The 17845-nt window shown below is 37.6% G+C and overlaps 1 protein-coding gene across 1 annotated transcript in view; it reads left to right on the forward strand.

The window, feature by feature from the left end:
- TMEM135 (transmembrane protein 135) overlaps positions 1 to 17845 on the forward strand; it is a 175677-nt gene that overhangs the window by 39895 nt on the left and 117937 nt on the right. The gene's annotated exons all lie outside the window — the stretch shown is intronic.

The following is a 17845-nucleotide window of genomic DNA, read 5'->3' on the forward strand; positions in this document are numbered from 1 at the left end:
TTACAGACTGTTTGCTAGCAGGTAAGTATCCTGAAAACTCCCTGTATATGTTTGCCAAACCTGTTGCAGAGTTTTTTCTCAGATTCTGGTGCTTAACAATGCCTTTTAGGCAGAAGTTGTTTCTTGGGTTATTCCATATTCATATACTGCCTATTGTTACAAACAGGCTTCAGAAGAGAAGAAATTAATTCTTGCCATTAATTTTATTATTGTCAAGTATCATTTCAACTTTTGTAGCTGCTTGACTTGGATGGCTCATATCCTGTCCTTTATGATACCTTTTCTTTAGAAAGTTTTTTTCCTAATTTGGAAAGGTGAAAGATCTCTTGAAATTTAAATAATTAGGTGTTCAGACCCTCAATAACATGGTGGGAACAAAGTTGGATTCCTACAAGGGTATGTTAACCTTGAAAGGTTTGAAAGTTTTATTGAATTAAAAAAAGAAACCTGTGTAGAAACTTCTCTTTCAGGAAACATAGTTTATAAAAATGGTAATAATTGAGCGTGTCATCATTCAGTTGGGATAGGCTTTTCAAGAGAAGGGTGAAATAGTTGTGCTTAAATAGCAACACCTCTGAGTATCCCAGTTCTGAGAAAGCTATCATTGCATTCATGGCTCTGAAGTTCACATGATGTTGGGGGGTGTTACAAGGAAAAGTCTGCAGCATAATGGTTTACTTTAGTCACAAATCTTTGAACTCTGGACTACCAGGGTTTGCTTTGTAAACTGCACTTGATCATGATATACTTGTTAGCAAGCTGTGTAATCAGGGTAAATGTTTCCCTATTGTGTTGCTTGTCTTTGGTTTACAACTTTATATGCTTGCATAAGAGTCACTATTAAATTTACAAAGCCTTTAAAATATTTATTTCTGTCATCTTTAGATAGCAGCATGCCCCATTCTGAAAGGTGGCAAATTTTAATCACTAGTGATAGCAGCTAGATTGAGAAATTACACTTCATTTTTTGCATTCTGTAAAACTTGTGTCAGGACCTATTAAGATATTCATTGAACTAAATGTATTCTTTTGTTTTGTTTCACATTTTGCTAAGCTGTGTTTTACAGCCTAAGTAGTAAGAGTTGAGGCTTTTTGTGTGATTTTTTTCATGTTTGCCTTTGCCACTTAGACAGGAGGTAATCACGTTTATTGGTTATTATAAGGAATTATCATTAATGTTGCTGCAGTCAATTTTTATAGCCATATTAGGGCTTTTAAATCAGAACATTTAATTTCTGTTATCCTGTTGGCAGCATGTGACAGTTTGTCCTCAGAGATGAGTTTACATAATGAAAAGGGGAGAAGTCTTCATACATGTCTGCTGTTTCTCAGTTCAGTGAGTGAAAGGCAGTAGAATATGAAAGGCAGTGGGTCTAAAGACTCTCGTTGAAAAGGTGACTTTTTTTTTTCTATTTTTTTTTTTTAATCTATAGTTACTAGGAACCCATAAAAAAGTTTCCTGGCTAATTTTAAGTCAGTGATTTAGATGAACATGAACTTCCCAGTTGCATTTCCTTGCTGCTTATAGAATAAAATGAGATTAAAAAAACCCTGTGTATGCTATCTATGTTCTATGGAAAAATAAAATAAAAATAATTTCTTATAGTACTTCTCTGCTAAATTGCAGCTATACAGCAATGAACTTCAGGGTTTGGTGTTTTTTTTTTTTGTGCTTTTTTTGTTTTGTTTTTGAGGTAAGAACAAGAGTAGGTATAGCAATGAAGGATTTGTAGTTTTAATTTTTGTGTGCAGATTGTAAAATTGACTTCTGAGCTTCTCACTGGAAGTCAGTCAAAGGTTTTAGAAGTAAATTAATATGCCTGAGCCCTAATGTTATTGAACATGTGGGTTTGGAAATTTTTAACTAGTTACAGTCTGAGACCTGACATTTCTGTAGTAGTCTGGAGCAGAGTAGCAGTAGGCAGTGCTGTGGACCACACAGAAGCTTGGAGCCTTTCAAGTTTTATTTTGGGTGGCACCGGTTAAAGGCAAGAAACTTTTAGGATCTTAAGAGATGCATTAGTAGTGAACATATATGATGAACCTTCATGGATAATGTGAGATCAAAAGGAACTCCAAGGTTCCAACAAAAGATGGAAAGTAAAATGTAATCTCATCAGTTATTTTTATCTGGAAAATTAATTACTACTCATGAGTAAGACATTTCAGGACAGTTAAAGCACACTTCATTGTGAACAGCTCACCAGTTCAGTTGTTGAAGGATCTTTGGATTAGGTGTTTTTTTCTGCATTGAGAGCAAAACAAAGGCTGCCTTCAATGTGCAAGATAGGAAGAGACTAATCTGGACTAGGACCAATTTGATATAAAACTTTTGAGAAACAAAACATTAGGCAAGTTGATACTTTGTCATCTAAATGCTTCACCACAGAGGCAGTTATCCTAACATACTCTGAACTAGACAATGCATTTTTTTTTTTTAATGGAAAATAAAGGAAATTTCTTTACATGCTATGTTTGAAATTCAAACTGTTCAATCACTGTATCAAAGTCTTTCTTTGTTCTGTACTCTGGCTTCTAATATATGGTGTTGTACTGATGAAGTTGAAGATGTTAATATTAACAAGTTGCTCTTGGGGGTCACAGATTAAACAATGTAAAGCACAAGATAAGGCAGCTGGGTGCAACAGGCAGAGTGATGCTGTTGAGGACTGGTTCTAGAGTGTGATGGGAGGAATAGGTGTGGGAATCTGCCCCAGCCATAGAGAGAGCATTAGAGAGTGCAAAGGTATACATTTGAAAAATAAGATGGGAAAGACAGGAAGAAAAAGAGGCAGAGAAGTACAATCTAAAGATGAGAAATGAGAATTTAGTGTGGCAAGAGCCATGAAGAAAATAGAGCTGATCTAACCTAATGGGAATTGGTTTGTGGGAGTGTTACAGATATAGTAAGTGGAAGAAAGATGAGAAAATGTAAGGTCTTCTCTAGTAAAAACAGTGAGCAGATGATAAAGAAAATTATGGGTTTGTGGGGAAAGGAAAGGATAAATTTTGTTGGAATTAATATAAAGAGAAATTTAGCAAAAGCCCAGAAAAAGAGACAGAGTATTATTAAAGTGCTAGGTAAGGGAGTTGGAGAAATTGCAGTCAGTGGTTGCATCTGGATAAAGTTTACACAGAAATATGAAGAACCGGTGTTTTATTTATTACTATGGTATTGTTAGGTCATCAGTGCATCTGCTGTTGATGAAATATTGTACATAGGTCCTCACATACCAAGGAAGAGATACCGTTTTACAGTAAGAAATATACAGCCAGATTTGTCATCAGTGGTATGAAAGCCAAGTATGGGAGGAAGGGAGCATCTCCCCAGGTGCAGTGCAATGTGGTAATTATACATTAAAAGCCAGTCATAATGAGTAGACAGTCAGGAGTGTAAGAAGAGTGCAGTAAGGGAAGACCTTCAAAATTTTGTACATCCAAATTTGTGACCTTTTTTGGAAAACATCTAAGAGCTGCTGTGGCCGTGTTCACATTAACATCCTCCTGATGAAGCTGAGAGCCTGCTTACCTCCTTGCTGTTCCTTTCAGATGTACCAACTCCTTCCCTTCCCTGTGTCTGCTATTTCAGAAATGCTTTTTTCATTACTATTTCAAGTCTAATTAAGAAATACTTAAAGCTACTAAGAAATACGGTTGACGTTAGACAAATACAGAACCAAAGAAGTTGATCAAAGGCTTTTGAGTGGCTGATACCCTGCTTCTCCATATAACAGAACAAGTAATACAGCTGACCACAAAGTTTCTTGAAGTTTTGAAGTAGTCCAAGCAGTTTCACAGTTGAATTATTTTTCAACTGCATAAAGGGACTAAATATAGGTTCATTTTGGCTCTATCTTTGTTTATTCCAACCAGACAATGTGAAGGCCACACAGTAATGTAAGTTGTGCTCTTAAAGCTTGAAATACTTGGTTTAGGAGCATGCAAAAATGCTGAAGCTCAGACTTAAAAAGAAATCCCTAGGGATCCAAGGAGAAATGGATATCTAGTGCTCTTCTGTCACCTTTAACTCCATTTGTATGTTGTTTTACAGACTGTAAGTCATAATAATTAAAAATAACACTAAATCTTAATGCTTGGCAATATTTTTAAAAAATCAAAGCCATTAGCCTTATTTAAGATATGTGGGGCACACAGGCAGCAAAGTAGATACCTAGCTTGACAGAGATATGGCACAATAGAAAACACAGTTCAAATGTTTGAGACCAAGAGCCCTCCATTCTCACTTTCCATGTATACTAAATTTGTTATTGTTTCATGCTTTGTGGGGGTGATGCATGGAGGGATGAAACAAACAGGAATGAGACTTGCTATGCAAGAGAAAAAGCACCAACAGAAGTACACTTGTAAACTGCTTTTGCTGATCCTGTACTTTTAAGTTTTGTCTAAAGGCAAGCTGGTAATATTGGAAAGGAAGGTGCTGGCATGCCAAGAAGTGCTGTGACAGCATTCCTGAGTGGTTCTTCTCACCAGCTTATCGGAAGTTTTCTGTACAAAATTGCCAATGTGTCTGAGTTGTTACGGATGTTTCAAGAAATATCTTGTGCCAGTCACAATGTCATGCGGGAGGATACTAAGAATAATACAGGTTGAAGGTTTTTGGGTTTTGGTTGGTGGGGTTTTTTTGAGTAACGTGCTGTTGGACTAGAAAATCCTGTTAGTCATTTGCATAATTTGCAACTCTGAGAGATTGTCACCTATTGCTGCTATGTGCTATAAAAGATGGTGTACCAATTCAGAAATATCTGTAATGTAAAAAAAAAAGTTCGGGATTGTCACTTCTTCACTGATAATTCTTTGAAATTACAGATATTTAGCATGTCCCATTTGTTTGGGCAAACCATTATATTTGGTTACAGTTTATTTATTGTAGCACCAGCAGGTGTTTTCTGTTTATACTTACTAAACGGTCATTTTATAAACAAGGCACCAACTTGCTCCTTTTTTTCTGCATTGGGAGCCATTCTGTTGTAGTCAAAAGATGGAGGCAATCCAGAATGAAGAAGGGCTGATGGATTTATTTTTACCCAATACATATTTTAAATTATTAGAGACACTGGGTTCCAGTAAAATAGATTTGCCCACTCCCTTTTTTCTTTAGACAATTAGAATTCTGTTATATGCTTTCATGTAATTTTTAGTATTAACATTATACAGGGATTGCCAGGGTAGGAAGCTTGGCTGTTCTTTTTGCATATTAGCCGAGGTAGGAATATCTGGAATTTTTTTCATTTTCTCACATTTCAGAAGTAATCTCCATAACTGAATGTGTGTCAAGTAAATGCTTGAGACACTTGTCTTCCAGGATAATAGCTGTCCTCCCGCCACCCTCTTTTCCTTGATTTCTCTCTGTTACCTGTGCTGCTCTTCTGGAGTGACAGACTTTGGTTACAGCTGCAGCTGGCAGGGACCATGGATTTTTATTCTTTTTTCCAGGGTAGATTCCCCTTTCATTCTTCATGTTGTCATCTTTTGAGTCCATAGTGTGTCAGCTGAAGTTAAAACCATTGCTTAGTTCCTTCTTACAGGCAAAAAAATGAAGTATCAGACTAGTTTTGTTGTTAGGATATTAAATCTTCGTATTTTCTTGGGCTTATTGTTAGAAGAGCACAAGTACTTTGATATTTTGTTTAGATTGGATATTAGGAAGACTTTCTTCACTGATAGAGTTATCAAGCATTGGAACAAGTTGCCTAGGGAAGTGATTCATTCATCATTCCTGGAGATATTTGAAAGCCATGTGGACATTGTGCTTAGAGATGGAATTTAGTGATGGACCTGGCAGTGTTAGGTTTGTTGCCATATTCCTTGATGAGTCCTGTCTTATGTTGCAAAATAGTATTTTTATGCAATTTTGTAATCTGGATTTAGGAGGAGAGCCTCTTCTATAGCTTCTGTTTCTTTACTGCCTAAGATCCTTTACTGGATCTCAGTGGAAAAATGAGATAAAAACCAAAGAGGTCCATCTTTTTCCATTTCATAGAAGGCATACTGGGGTGGAGCTCCTCAGACATTTGTTCTATGGCTTCACAACATTTGCTCTGTCTTATGGTTTAAAGCCAGGCAGAGTCAGCCCTTGTTTCTCAGGATAACACATGGGATATGGCTGGTGTCACAGCATGGACAGGCAGGCATCACAAATGCACTTTTTGACAATGACAGAAAACCTCAATGGAATCTCGTTTACTCAACTCAGGAACTAAAACTGATATATTTTTATCCTTTAGATTTTAAAGAGCAAATCTCAAAGAAGAAGACTAATCACATGTTAATTTAGAGCTGAAGCCAATGTGCTTGAGGGAGAAATGTGTTTTGATTTTTATATAATTTCCATAGGCAATCTTTAATACTCTAATTAAATGGTAATGAAATATAGCATGCTCAGACACTAATGGTAATTAGATTATTTCACAAAACAAAGCCTCAAAATATGAAGTTGTCTTTCAGAAACACCTCAAGAGGAAGGAAAAAATCATAATGAAATATGAAGGCTTACAGATTTAAAGATCTACATAACTAGAATGGACTTGTTACTCATTCTGGTCTCTCCTTTGGTGTGCACTCTGACAGGTAGAATCAATAACTGATAACTAGCGTTTCTTAATTTTAAGCTCTTCTAATGCTTCTTATTTTCTACAATACTTATGTATATATATGCAAGTGTTTGCAGAACTAACTTTAAAAAATCCAGCTAAGAAATATTTTTTTAAAAAAACAAAATGAAGTTTTGAATTAGAATGTGGAAATGAAAGCTTGTTTTCTCTTCTCAGAAGGCTTGTAACTGTTCTTAACCTTGCCAAACTTCTGCTTTTGTCTCGTTCACTTGGCATCCCCAGGGTAAAGAACAATTCAAGAAGAGATGTTGTTAATGGTAGTTGGATACTGGGGTGGGGGTGGGGGCGGGGGGAAAGTGAAGTAGAGGAACTGTAAATGTGGTAGCAGCAAAAAAAGCATAACTTGAAAAGAAGCAAATTTTTCTGGTTAGTTTGGAGGAATATGAAAGTTATTCAAAAGAAATTGGTGCTTTTTAATGCCTGACAGTAATGTTCAGAACCATTCCAGAGGCACCTGAGCAGCAGAAAAAAATCACCCTTTCATGGAATCGTTGAGTTTATTATGGTGACTGTGCAGGGAAGTGTGGTGTCTGATACCGTTTCCAAACTCCTAGCTTGGAAATTAAATGCAGATGTTTTCAAATAATCAAAGACTTGGACATATTTTATTCCAGTTGACAAATGCTCAAGAAACTTTCCAAAAATTTCATTTTGGAATTCAGAATTAGATGCCATAAGTGGGTAAGCTATATACTTTACACATATCATGTTCTGTGGGATAGGCAGTTTGGCAACTGAAACAGGCAATATTGAAATAAATTGCTACTTTTAAGTTTAAACGTTGCATAAAACTCATATGAGGCGGGATGTAAGCTGAAGTCTTACTTTTGAATAGAGCATAATGTAGGTTAATTTGATTAACAGGATACATAATCAAATTACAGGTGGTTCATGACACTCTATGATGATTTTAAAAGGTTGAAACTTAAGGTCATTGTCACTACCCCCACCCTAAATCTTTAAAAGGCAAGTTTTAAAATTAGGAGTCATGTGAACTTAAACATTGCTGATGTATTCACTTTTAAGTTATACAGTAATAAAGTTTGATCCTGGCAGCTGGCATCTTTGTGGATTGACATGGCTAATTGGCTATGGCATCTTAGCCTCAGGATACCTCATCCATCACTTCAGAGCACATTTGACAAGATGGACAGAGGACATTTGACAAGACTCAGAGAAAACATTGGAGACTTTGTCTCTTGCTTTCTCTGCAAAGCTGCTTTGCATTTTTGAACTTGCCAGTGTATCTTAGCAGAAGCTCAGTGTTGCCTTTGTGCTCCTTTGACATGATTGTTTATATTGAATAACTAACTGACTTTCTAGAATTAGAAAAGGTGTCAATATTGCTAATCAGTTTTGAGACTTACTTCTCAGGTAAAGCTTGTAGCTTCTGCAGAAGTTCGTATCAGAAATAGACTGAGTGCTAAAGAAAGCTGGTTGACTTTTATAATTACCTCTTTGCTAGTTAGAACTTGAGATGAGAGTAATGCTTAACTTCAGCTTCTCGAGAGCTCGCAGACACCCATCTCAAGTGCACACAGCATTCCTGATTCCAGGGATTGCTGTGGGCAGTGAGTTAATACATGAAAAAGACAGGTCGAGAGAATTCAGAGCTTCCCAGCAGGTGAAATCCCAGTAGTGTTTCAAGAAAGCTGAGGGTTTTCCTGGTGGAAGGAAAGGGCTTCAAAAGTCTTCTGGGGGAACCTTGTGAGAGCAGGAGTCTCCTGCTCTGCTTACTTCACAACAATCTTAGCAATCATCTTTCCTTCATGCTTTTAATTGCCTGTATGTACTCCTAGTTTATTAGTGCCAGTTCTAGTCTGGCATTATTCCTGATGTCATTTATAGGATAATGATAGTTAATCAGAGCAGCAGTTTCAGCCCAGAAATAGTTTTGCTCCTTTTAAAAGTCTAAGTCAAAATAAAAGTCAATCGTGTGCTTGCAATGCTTAAATGCTAGTTCTGCAGAAAGTTGTGGAGCAAAAAAAGTTTGGTTTAAAAATTATCAGCAGCTTTTTTTTTTTTTTGGTAGAAAAGTGAATTGTTTTAGAAAATATTAGTTATCTTCTCCTTTTTCACAGATTCTGTGAAGCAAAATGAAAACCATTTCAGACGTAACATACAGCCTGAAATATTTTTTTTTATTATTTTCACTTGTACATTTTGAAGAAGTGTTTTCTGTGTTAAAATTTCTCATGACTGTGTATAAAAATTATTTCAAAAGTCTTATTCTAAATAAGTAAATATTTTTACTTACATTTATAATCAGATATAACAGCTGTGCTGGTGTAACCTTGTGTAAACTAGCAAATTTTAACACGTGGCTGTGTAAGCTCTTTAGGTGATGCTGTTACAGGATATGAAGATTTTTAAACAGTGCAGAGACTAAGTTTTTTAATTGTGTAAACAGTCACTGGTTTGGCATTCAGGGGGAGGTGGTTCATTTGAAATCTTGTCTCTGTGATATGCTCCTTATGCCTCTAATAAGGTTAGAAAAGTGGAGGAGGACAACTTCTAGCACAGCTTGTAAATGTCAGCCTGGATAGAAGACAGGTCAGCTTGAAAACAATATTGGTGTTGGAAAAGTGAAAGGAAAAAAAATCCTTTTTTGAAGCTGAACTTTGACGAGGAAACATTGTTTAAGAAAATGTGGAATTATGATAGTTTTTGGTAAAGCAGAAGGAAGTGATTCTGAAGTATCAAACTTCATCTATTAATTGTGGGAAAGTTGAAGACAGAGTAAGATTTATTTTAGTTACTTCTAATGCTGACTGATTTTTCCTAAGGCAGTTTTTTATGTGGGTTTGATCTCTGTTCACATGTGAAACTTCTCAGTTTGTGTTCTGTCTTTAGGACTGCTCTGTCTTTAGAAGACAAACTGACTTTAATCACATTTTTACAGGAAATTCCATAGACGAGTGTGACAGTAGGATCCTTCCTGAATCTCCTCCTCAGTCTTTTCTACTCTTTCCACACAATAGAGCAAAGATCAGCAAATCAGACCATTACTGTGGAATTTTCAGCAGTGCACCAGTTAGCATATCATACTATAATATTCTACAGTAGAGTTATTTCAGAGGAGCTGCATCATTTGAGTTTGGTCTCATGTGGCCACTTCCATGTGAATCTTTTAACAGTTTTGTAATGTGAGTGGAGTGTTTCTTTCAGGAGTTTCTTCATGGTTCAATAATCTTTGTCTGCTCAGAAGCAATGGAGTGCTTCAATAGCTGCTGCTCTTCTCAGGTCTTGAGGATTGCAGGTTTTTTGCAGGGTCTGTTAAAGTAATTCTGGAAATGGAAATTCCATGTTCACTATTTCTAGAGAGAAGATGATCAGAAGTGGGATTCAGGAAGAGGGGCTGAATGCTGTCCATTTAAAAACATACATTTCTTGACTTTAATGGTTTATGTTGCCAGAACATTTTTTGTCAATGAATTGGCACATATGCAATGTTTCTGAATGTTGTTAAGGTTGTATCCACCATAGCTCGGGTTACAAAAAATATGAGCATTGGTTTCACTAAGGTGCGTTAGACTGACTTTCCATGAATTTTAAAAAACTTATTAAAAAATGTTCTGAATTTCTTTAAGCCTTCTCCAAAAAAAGCTTAGAAAATTATCACCTTTGAATTTTGCAAAATATTAATGAATTATGATTATACCCTTTTTGAACTGCAGATCTCTTAATCTTGAGAAGTTATGCTGTCATTTATATAAAATCTTTTGTGTCAGTAACCATGGATCAAGTAGCTGGTGGCTTCTGTCTGTACCAAGTTTGCTGGTGCAATTTGTGAGGCAACAAAATTCTGTTTGCAGCATTTGATTTACAGAATTGTATATGTTGATTTGCAGATTTGTATGTTGATTAACAGGTCTTTAAATAGCACTCACATTGCAAAAGTTTTTAAAGAATGCTTGTGTAGTTGGAAATACACACTCCATGTATGTGTAAGCTCCTGCCCCACTAACTGCTTGCAAATACTTTATGAACAGTTGTATTTGCTTCATATATTTGAAAATTGTAAATGTTTTAGATGTTTATATAGTTTGTTCTTCTTTTAGAGTTTAGAATCACAGAATCCCTTCCCTGCTTCCTGACACACACACACGTGCATGCATGCACATCCTGTCTTTTTATCTCTTTTTCTCTCTCTTTCTATCTTTAGGGATGGTTATGTAAACCAGTAGGCACTTGAAAAATTATGATCACTCTTCCATATAAAAATATACAGTTGGTGACAACAGTTCTTTTAACACACTGAAATTCTGCCCTGCCCAAGAAATGACTTATTGAATAACCCTTTTACACTTACATTTAAACCTTGATCTTCACCATGTGTCTTATTCTTAGCCTAATTAAGGCTGCTGGGAACTGAACCAGATTCCTGAGCATGTTAAGCAGTGCAAACTGGCCCCTTGAGTCCTGAGCCATGACTCTGGTGTACAATATCAACCATTTTGTGTTGAAATGGATACACTGAACTTGAATATGGGCATTGTTTGCTAATGCTTGCAAATCATGGAAAGTTAGTGGCCTTAGGCAAAGCAAGAGGTAATGGGAATTCAGTGATGTAAATAACCTTGCTGGAGAACTTTGAACTTGGAGAATTGGTCATAAATAACAAAGCTCTTGGACACCTCCCCCCTCTTCCCACAAGAAAGTCTATAGAAGATCTGTACTGAATTGCATGACTGCCTGCTTATACTCCATTTTTGAATCTGAATATATTAGAGGTTGAAGATGTTTCTGTTTTGATGAATTTTGTTTGGAGTAAGGCCTCTCACTGATTTGTTAAGAAAGTCTTGATGGGCAATATTCTGTAATTTTTCTCTCTGAATTCTAGCCTGTGTGTAATGTAGGTTGTATATTGTGTATATGGAGGCTCACAGAACTTGTGTCAAATTACAAAGTTTATTTCAGGAACTTTACTGAACAGAGTTACTACAAACTGCAGTTTGCACAGCAACTTAAAACAAGGTCACACTGATTTTTGTTAACCAGTATCCTCTCATGTGAAAGTAGGAGTTGGAAGGAAGTCTCAGGCATGTGTCTGGGGTGTGGAAAACCTTCATCCTATGCAGTGAAAGTTTTCTAAAATAGCTGTGAACTGAAAACAGAAGGGGGTTATGAGCAGTGTTAGGAAACTGTATGTACAGAAGTTTTGCCACTGGGTTAAGAAGAGAGGCCAGCATTCCTGTCTGTCATGAAGCATCATGACCTTTAGCATAAGTAATTGATGAATTACTTGAGATTTACTAAAATAATTAGATAAAAGAAACTATTAGGCACTAAAATGAAGTAAATGAGTCAGTGTTTTTTCATTACCCTGAGAGAAAACCTGTAGTTTATGTTAATTTTTGCATTTTGAGGACAAAAAAAGCCCCATAGGGAGCTTAGGGAATATTTTTAAATAATAGATTGTTATCTGTTAAATTAATAAAATGAATAATGAGAGGAAATTTATGTAATTAAAACACAGTAGCTCTGACAACCTCTCTGCCTTTTTTTTTTTTTTTTTTAATCTCATGAAATATTTTTAGACTGGCAATTGAGATTGTTAGTGAATGTTTGGGTTAAGCAGACATGGTGATCCTCGAGGTCCATCTTGAAGTCTTAAGTAGCAACTGGATTGGGTAAAACCACTCGTGACTCCTAGAAAGGTGCAACTTGATGCAAATGTAATCTGAGATTGTGGACTCTGCTGGAAGTGGTGAGACTACAAGTAGTGAAGTTGCACCACTGTTCTGTACAAACTATCACTGAGCAAAGCTGGCAGTTAACTGTCTTTGTCATTGGATTGGCAAGCAATGGAGTAGGTGCTACAGAAGCAAAAATGAGCAGGAGAGGAAGCTTATGAATTTTCCAATGTGTTATGTGTTAGCTGAGGGAGAAAATGTAAGGTGAGAATAAGGAAAAATGGCAAAGCATATCATACTTTGTGTGTTTATCTTAAAAGCTTGGGTCTTTTTGCAAAAAACTTGTGGTTTTCTTTTTTAAATTTAAAACCGGCATGTAGGAATTTTAAATATGGATAGATTTCCCTTTTATATAGTAATCTGAAAAGCTTCAAGAGTTGTAAGATGTGTCTTTGGAAGAAAACTGGAAAAATAGATTGGTCAGAAAAAGGGGAATAATTGTTCACAAGCAGAATACCAAGATTGGTTGATTAAAGAATTCATAAAATATTCCTGTTCTGCAGGTAAAAAACAGAGAAATTTTATACACATCTTAATGCAGAACTTTAGAAGCACAGAATCTGATTAATTGTATTTATTTTTTTCTTCTTCATATTGCTAGTTTTCATGCAACCATGTTCACTAACTCCATTTTTAATTCTTTAAACTCAGCCACAGAATTTCAGGTTTCCTGCAAAAAGGAGTATCCCACAATTATGGCAAAATACTGGTAATGGGGAAGAGCATTGATTGCCATTGTGATAAATCCTCTGGGAAAGAGAGAACTAAGAAGACAAAGTTTTGCTATTTATAATTTGTCTAGGATTGTGAAAAATGAGAGCTGGGTCTGGAGACTTGCAGAAAACTCAGGTACTGTGCTGTGACAAAGTGACAGTAACACAGTGTATGTGGGGAGGAAAATTCTTAATTACATACACAGCATTGGACACTGACTTGCTATTTGGAGGGACAGGAATTTGGAATTATGAGGTGAATGTCGCTTCAACACTTTGTAGCTATTAACCCTCCCTCTCCTCCCCCCAACCCTTTCTATTTAATATTAAGGATGATTGGGAAAGAAATAGAGGATAAAACAGAAAAATAATTATCACTCCACTATAAAAATCATGGGTGTGCTGACAGGTTTACTACTGTCTGTAGTTCTGGTCCTCTTTAAAGTGTAATAGAAGCAGAGAAAGTACCTCGTGGAAAAATAAAGGTGCAAGGTGTTAAAGAACACATGAAAGCAAAGGAGCTAAGTTAAGTAACCAGCCTGGGGTAGAATGACTGAGGAGGTATAGGAGACAAGTATGTAAAATTGTATTTGTGTGGAGAGGAGTGATAAACTATTAACTTGTAATACAAGAACTAAGGGATGCCAAAGAAGATTGTTAGCTGTTCAAAACCAACTGATGCACACACAATGCTGAAAGTTTTCCTGTGGATAACAAGAAGAGAAATCATGGCGGGGGGTGGCAGAAATTCAGTAGGACAATCAAATGTGAAGATGCAAGAAGATGGAAACTCCCTTTTTACAAGGAGTTGCATGGAAAAGACGAGGAGTAATGGGTGCAGGTTACTCCTGGGGAGATCTTGATTTAACACCAGAAGAAAAATATTTCACTATGAGAACAGTCGGACATTGGAATAATCTCCTCAGGGAAGTGGTGGATTCCCCAGCACTGGACACTTCCAAGACTCAGCTTGACAAGGTGCTGGGCCATCTCATCTAAATCATATTCTTGCCTAGCAAGGTTGGACCAGATGATCCTTGAAGTCTCTTCCATTCTGTGCTACTTTATCTTGTTCTGGCAGCTCTAGTCTCTAGTTTGCTGAAGCGTATAGCAGGGAAGGTACGTTTTAGTCATTTGACACTGCTGTTGTTAGAGACAAAGAACTAACTGAGTTAGGTTGGCCATGGACCTCTTCTGGTATGGCTGTTTTTGTGCTTTTGGGTTTAATACAGATATTTCTCTTTCTGCTTTTGGAGGGTGAGTTAGAAGACTTTACATATCTACATCTGGGAAGGGGAGTCTTGTACCCTGGGCCAGTACAGTACCAGCAGCAGAAGACATTTTGTGGTGTGTGTTGAGCAACAATTCCAGCAGTTGGCAGATTGACCCACCAGACCCCAGGCAGGCTGAGAGCTTGCTGAAGCACACTGCCCTGCCTCCCACAACATCTGGGTGTGTAACCTGTTACCTGTGTATTTGTGTTTTGTCACCCTAGCTGTCTGTGCGATAACTAATGGAACATAGAGAAGCAGGATTTTTTCGATTTTTTTGCCCAATTCTTTTTACCTTATGGAAAACAACCAGGCACCTGGTGGCAAGCAAGGAAAGGAAAATGCAGGGCAACCACATGGCATTTGGTACTTTGGAACGTGTTTGGTGGCGTTGCTGGACGCACTGTTCGTTGCTAACACCCAGTTACTCAGGGGAGGGGCCTGCCTGGGCCTGGTTAATTGCCATAGAAATAAATAAATGGGCAGAAATAATAGATTTTTTTTTTTTGTTTAAAGAAATAAGAAGAAGTACTGAGAGGTTTTAAAGAACAGTAAATGCCATTAGGAGTTCTGCCTCTAACTTTATTCTCTGTTCTCTAGTTAGAGACAAGTCTTCTGGAGAGGTATTCCTTTTTTCAGGCTGGAGGGAGGAAAAGGGTGATGGCTTCATGACTGCAGAACAGAGGACATAGCTTCTTTTTAAAGTACTCTTGATTCTCGGCAGTTTCCTCCTTCTACTTTTAAGTAGGAAGATAAATAAACTGTATAGCTAGTCTGTGGTGTAAATATTTGAAAGCATAGAACATTATTTAGTCATAATAATGTGTATTTCCTAAATAATTATAACAGGAAATGAAATAATTTCAGCAATTACGACTGTTACATCATTCAGAGGCTTAAATGATATTTTTGCCACAGACCTTTAATTAAGATAGATTACATTAACTTTTCTCCAAAGTTACAGAAATGTTCTCCCATTACATATCTAATTATTGGTAATAATTTAAAATTTTCCCTGATTTAAATCGAGAATGGTCAAAATGTTGAGCTTCATAAATGTCACTGTATGGGATGTCAGAAATAAGGGAGTTATTTTGATTTTGATGGGCTTGAGCATCTTTTTCCATATGGATTCAATTCACATTTTAATCGGAATGTGGAAGTTGTTACTCTGACATCTGAAACTGAGGTAGCAATAAAAAAATTATCGCAAACAAGACAGCAGACACAAATTATTTTGTGTTTATTACTGGGTGGCCCTTTTGAAACTTTCCCAACATTAATTGGTTCCAGATACTTGAGAATTGAAATTATATCATGACAAATGTATTTCTGGTCATATTTAACTTGAGTCTCCTCGGTAAGACTGGCTTAAACAAACAGAAAAGTTGTCAACCCACTCATGTCTGTCTCCAGTTTTTTGTTGTAGTAGCTTTAATCCTAGTGATTTGGTTTAATAAAGACCACTGAGAAAACAAACACTGGTAGTGACCGCACTGCTCTTGTAAATTATTTATCGTATCTCGTAGGTTTTACTGTGGCATAAGTGCTGCTGTGTTAGCTTAAATTGTTCACAAAGATGTCATGTTGGATTAAATGCCTGCGTGGAGTTTGTATATGCCCGTGAGCTACGTTTCCTGCTCTCTGTGATGGGAATGTGTGTGTGTGAGGCTGTGGACGTGCAGACCTGGCCCTGCTGTCATGGCGAGTGAGTCAGCTCTTTTATGGTGGTAGCGAGATCCAGTGAGATATTGGCCGTGGGTTGGTGATGGAGTTATTCATGTTGCTCACCTCAGGTTCTGTGTGCTGGGAGCTCAGGGGCTTTGTATGAGGGAGGCAGCTGAGTCCAGGGCAAGACGTGCAGCACCTCAAGTTGTTCTTGTGAGTTGGTATGATGTATTTACTGTAGAAAGTATAGCAGATTTTAAAATATTTGCAAATAGGAGAGAGGTAGCATCGGTGGACAAGGGAAGAGCGACTGATGTCATCTACCTGGATTTGTGCAAAGCCTTTGACACTGTCCCGCATTACATCCTGGTCTCAAAATAGGTAGGATGTGACTTTGGTGGATGGACCACTTGGTAGGTAAGGAACTGGCTATGTGGTCGCACTCAGAGAGTAGTGATCAATGGCTTGATGTCCAGATGGAGACCAGAGATGAGGGCTGTTCCTCAGGAGTTGATACTGGGACCAGTGCTATTTAACATCTTGGTCAGAGACATGGACAGTGGAATTGAGTGCACCCTCAGCAAGTGTGCTAACAACACCAAGCTGTGTGGTGTGGTTGACGTGCTTGAGGGAAGGGTCCAGAGGGACCTTGACAGAATTGAGAGGTAGGCCTCTGCCAGCCTCATGAAGCTCAGCTAGGCCAAGTGCAAGGTTCTGCACCTGGGTCAGGGCAAACCCAAGCACAGATACAGGCTGGTGGAGGATGGCTTGAGAACAGTCTTGAGGAGAAGGACCTGGGGGTGCTGGTTGATGAAAAGCTCAACGTGAGCTGGCAATGTGCACTTGCAGCCCAGAGCGCCAATCGTGTCCTGGGCTATATCAAAAGAAGTGTGGCCAGCAGGGCCAGGAAGGTGATTCTGCCCTTCTGCTTGGCACCCGTGAGACCCCACATGCAGTACTGTGTCCATTTCTGGAGCCCCTGACACAGGAAGGACATAGAGCTCTTGGAGCAAGTCCAGAGGAGGGCCATGAAGATGCTGAGAGAGTTGGGGTTGTTAACCCTGGAGAAAGCTCTGGAGAAACTTCATAGTAAGTGCCCTTCCAGTACCTGAAGGGGCTACAGGAAAGCTGGGGTGGGACTTTTTACAAAGGTGTGTAGTGAGAGGACAAGGGGTAATCATTTTAAGCAGGAAGAGGGAAGATTTAGGTTAGACATTAGGAAGGAATTCTTTAGTGTGAGGGTGGTGAGACACTGGCACATGTTGCCCAGGGAAGTTGTGGCTCCCATGTCCCTGACAGTGTTCAAGGCCAGGTGGGATGAGGCTCTGAGCAACCTTGATCTAGTGGGAGGTGTCCCTGCCCATGCAGGGGCATTGGAACATGATGATCATTAAGGTCCCTTCCAACCCAAACCATTCTAGGATTCTATGAAGTATGGCTAAATAGTACAGTAAGTGCATGTTATAGACATTGTTGTATATATGTCATCTATATCTTCCTGTATTGTTGTGCAGTCTACTGCTATTGCAATATTTATTAGATATTTATTCAATATATTGAATTTATATTCATATGCCACTATTAAATAACAGTAGCTTTATTTTTCCCCCTTTAAAACTAATCCCAGGCATAAAAATTGTTATAGAACTAAATACCTTAGTATTTGCCTTACCTATCAATATGCAATATGTACCTGAAACCTTTTTTGCTCCTGTAAGGCACAAGCCCTTTTTCAAATTTCCTGAATGTTTATTATGGATGTCTAGTTTTACTCTTTAAAGACTCTAACATCTAGTGTTAGAAATAGCTAAAGCATTTTTTTAACAAGTAAATAAGTAATGAAAGTCTTGCAATGATAAAGTCAG

This window comes from Apus apus, chromosome 1, assembly GCF_020740795.1.
Source record: "Apus apus isolate bApuApu2 chromosome 1, bApuApu2.pri.cur, whole genome shotgun sequence".
NCBI lineage: Eukaryota > Metazoa > Chordata > Aves > Apodiformes > Apodidae > Apus > Apus apus.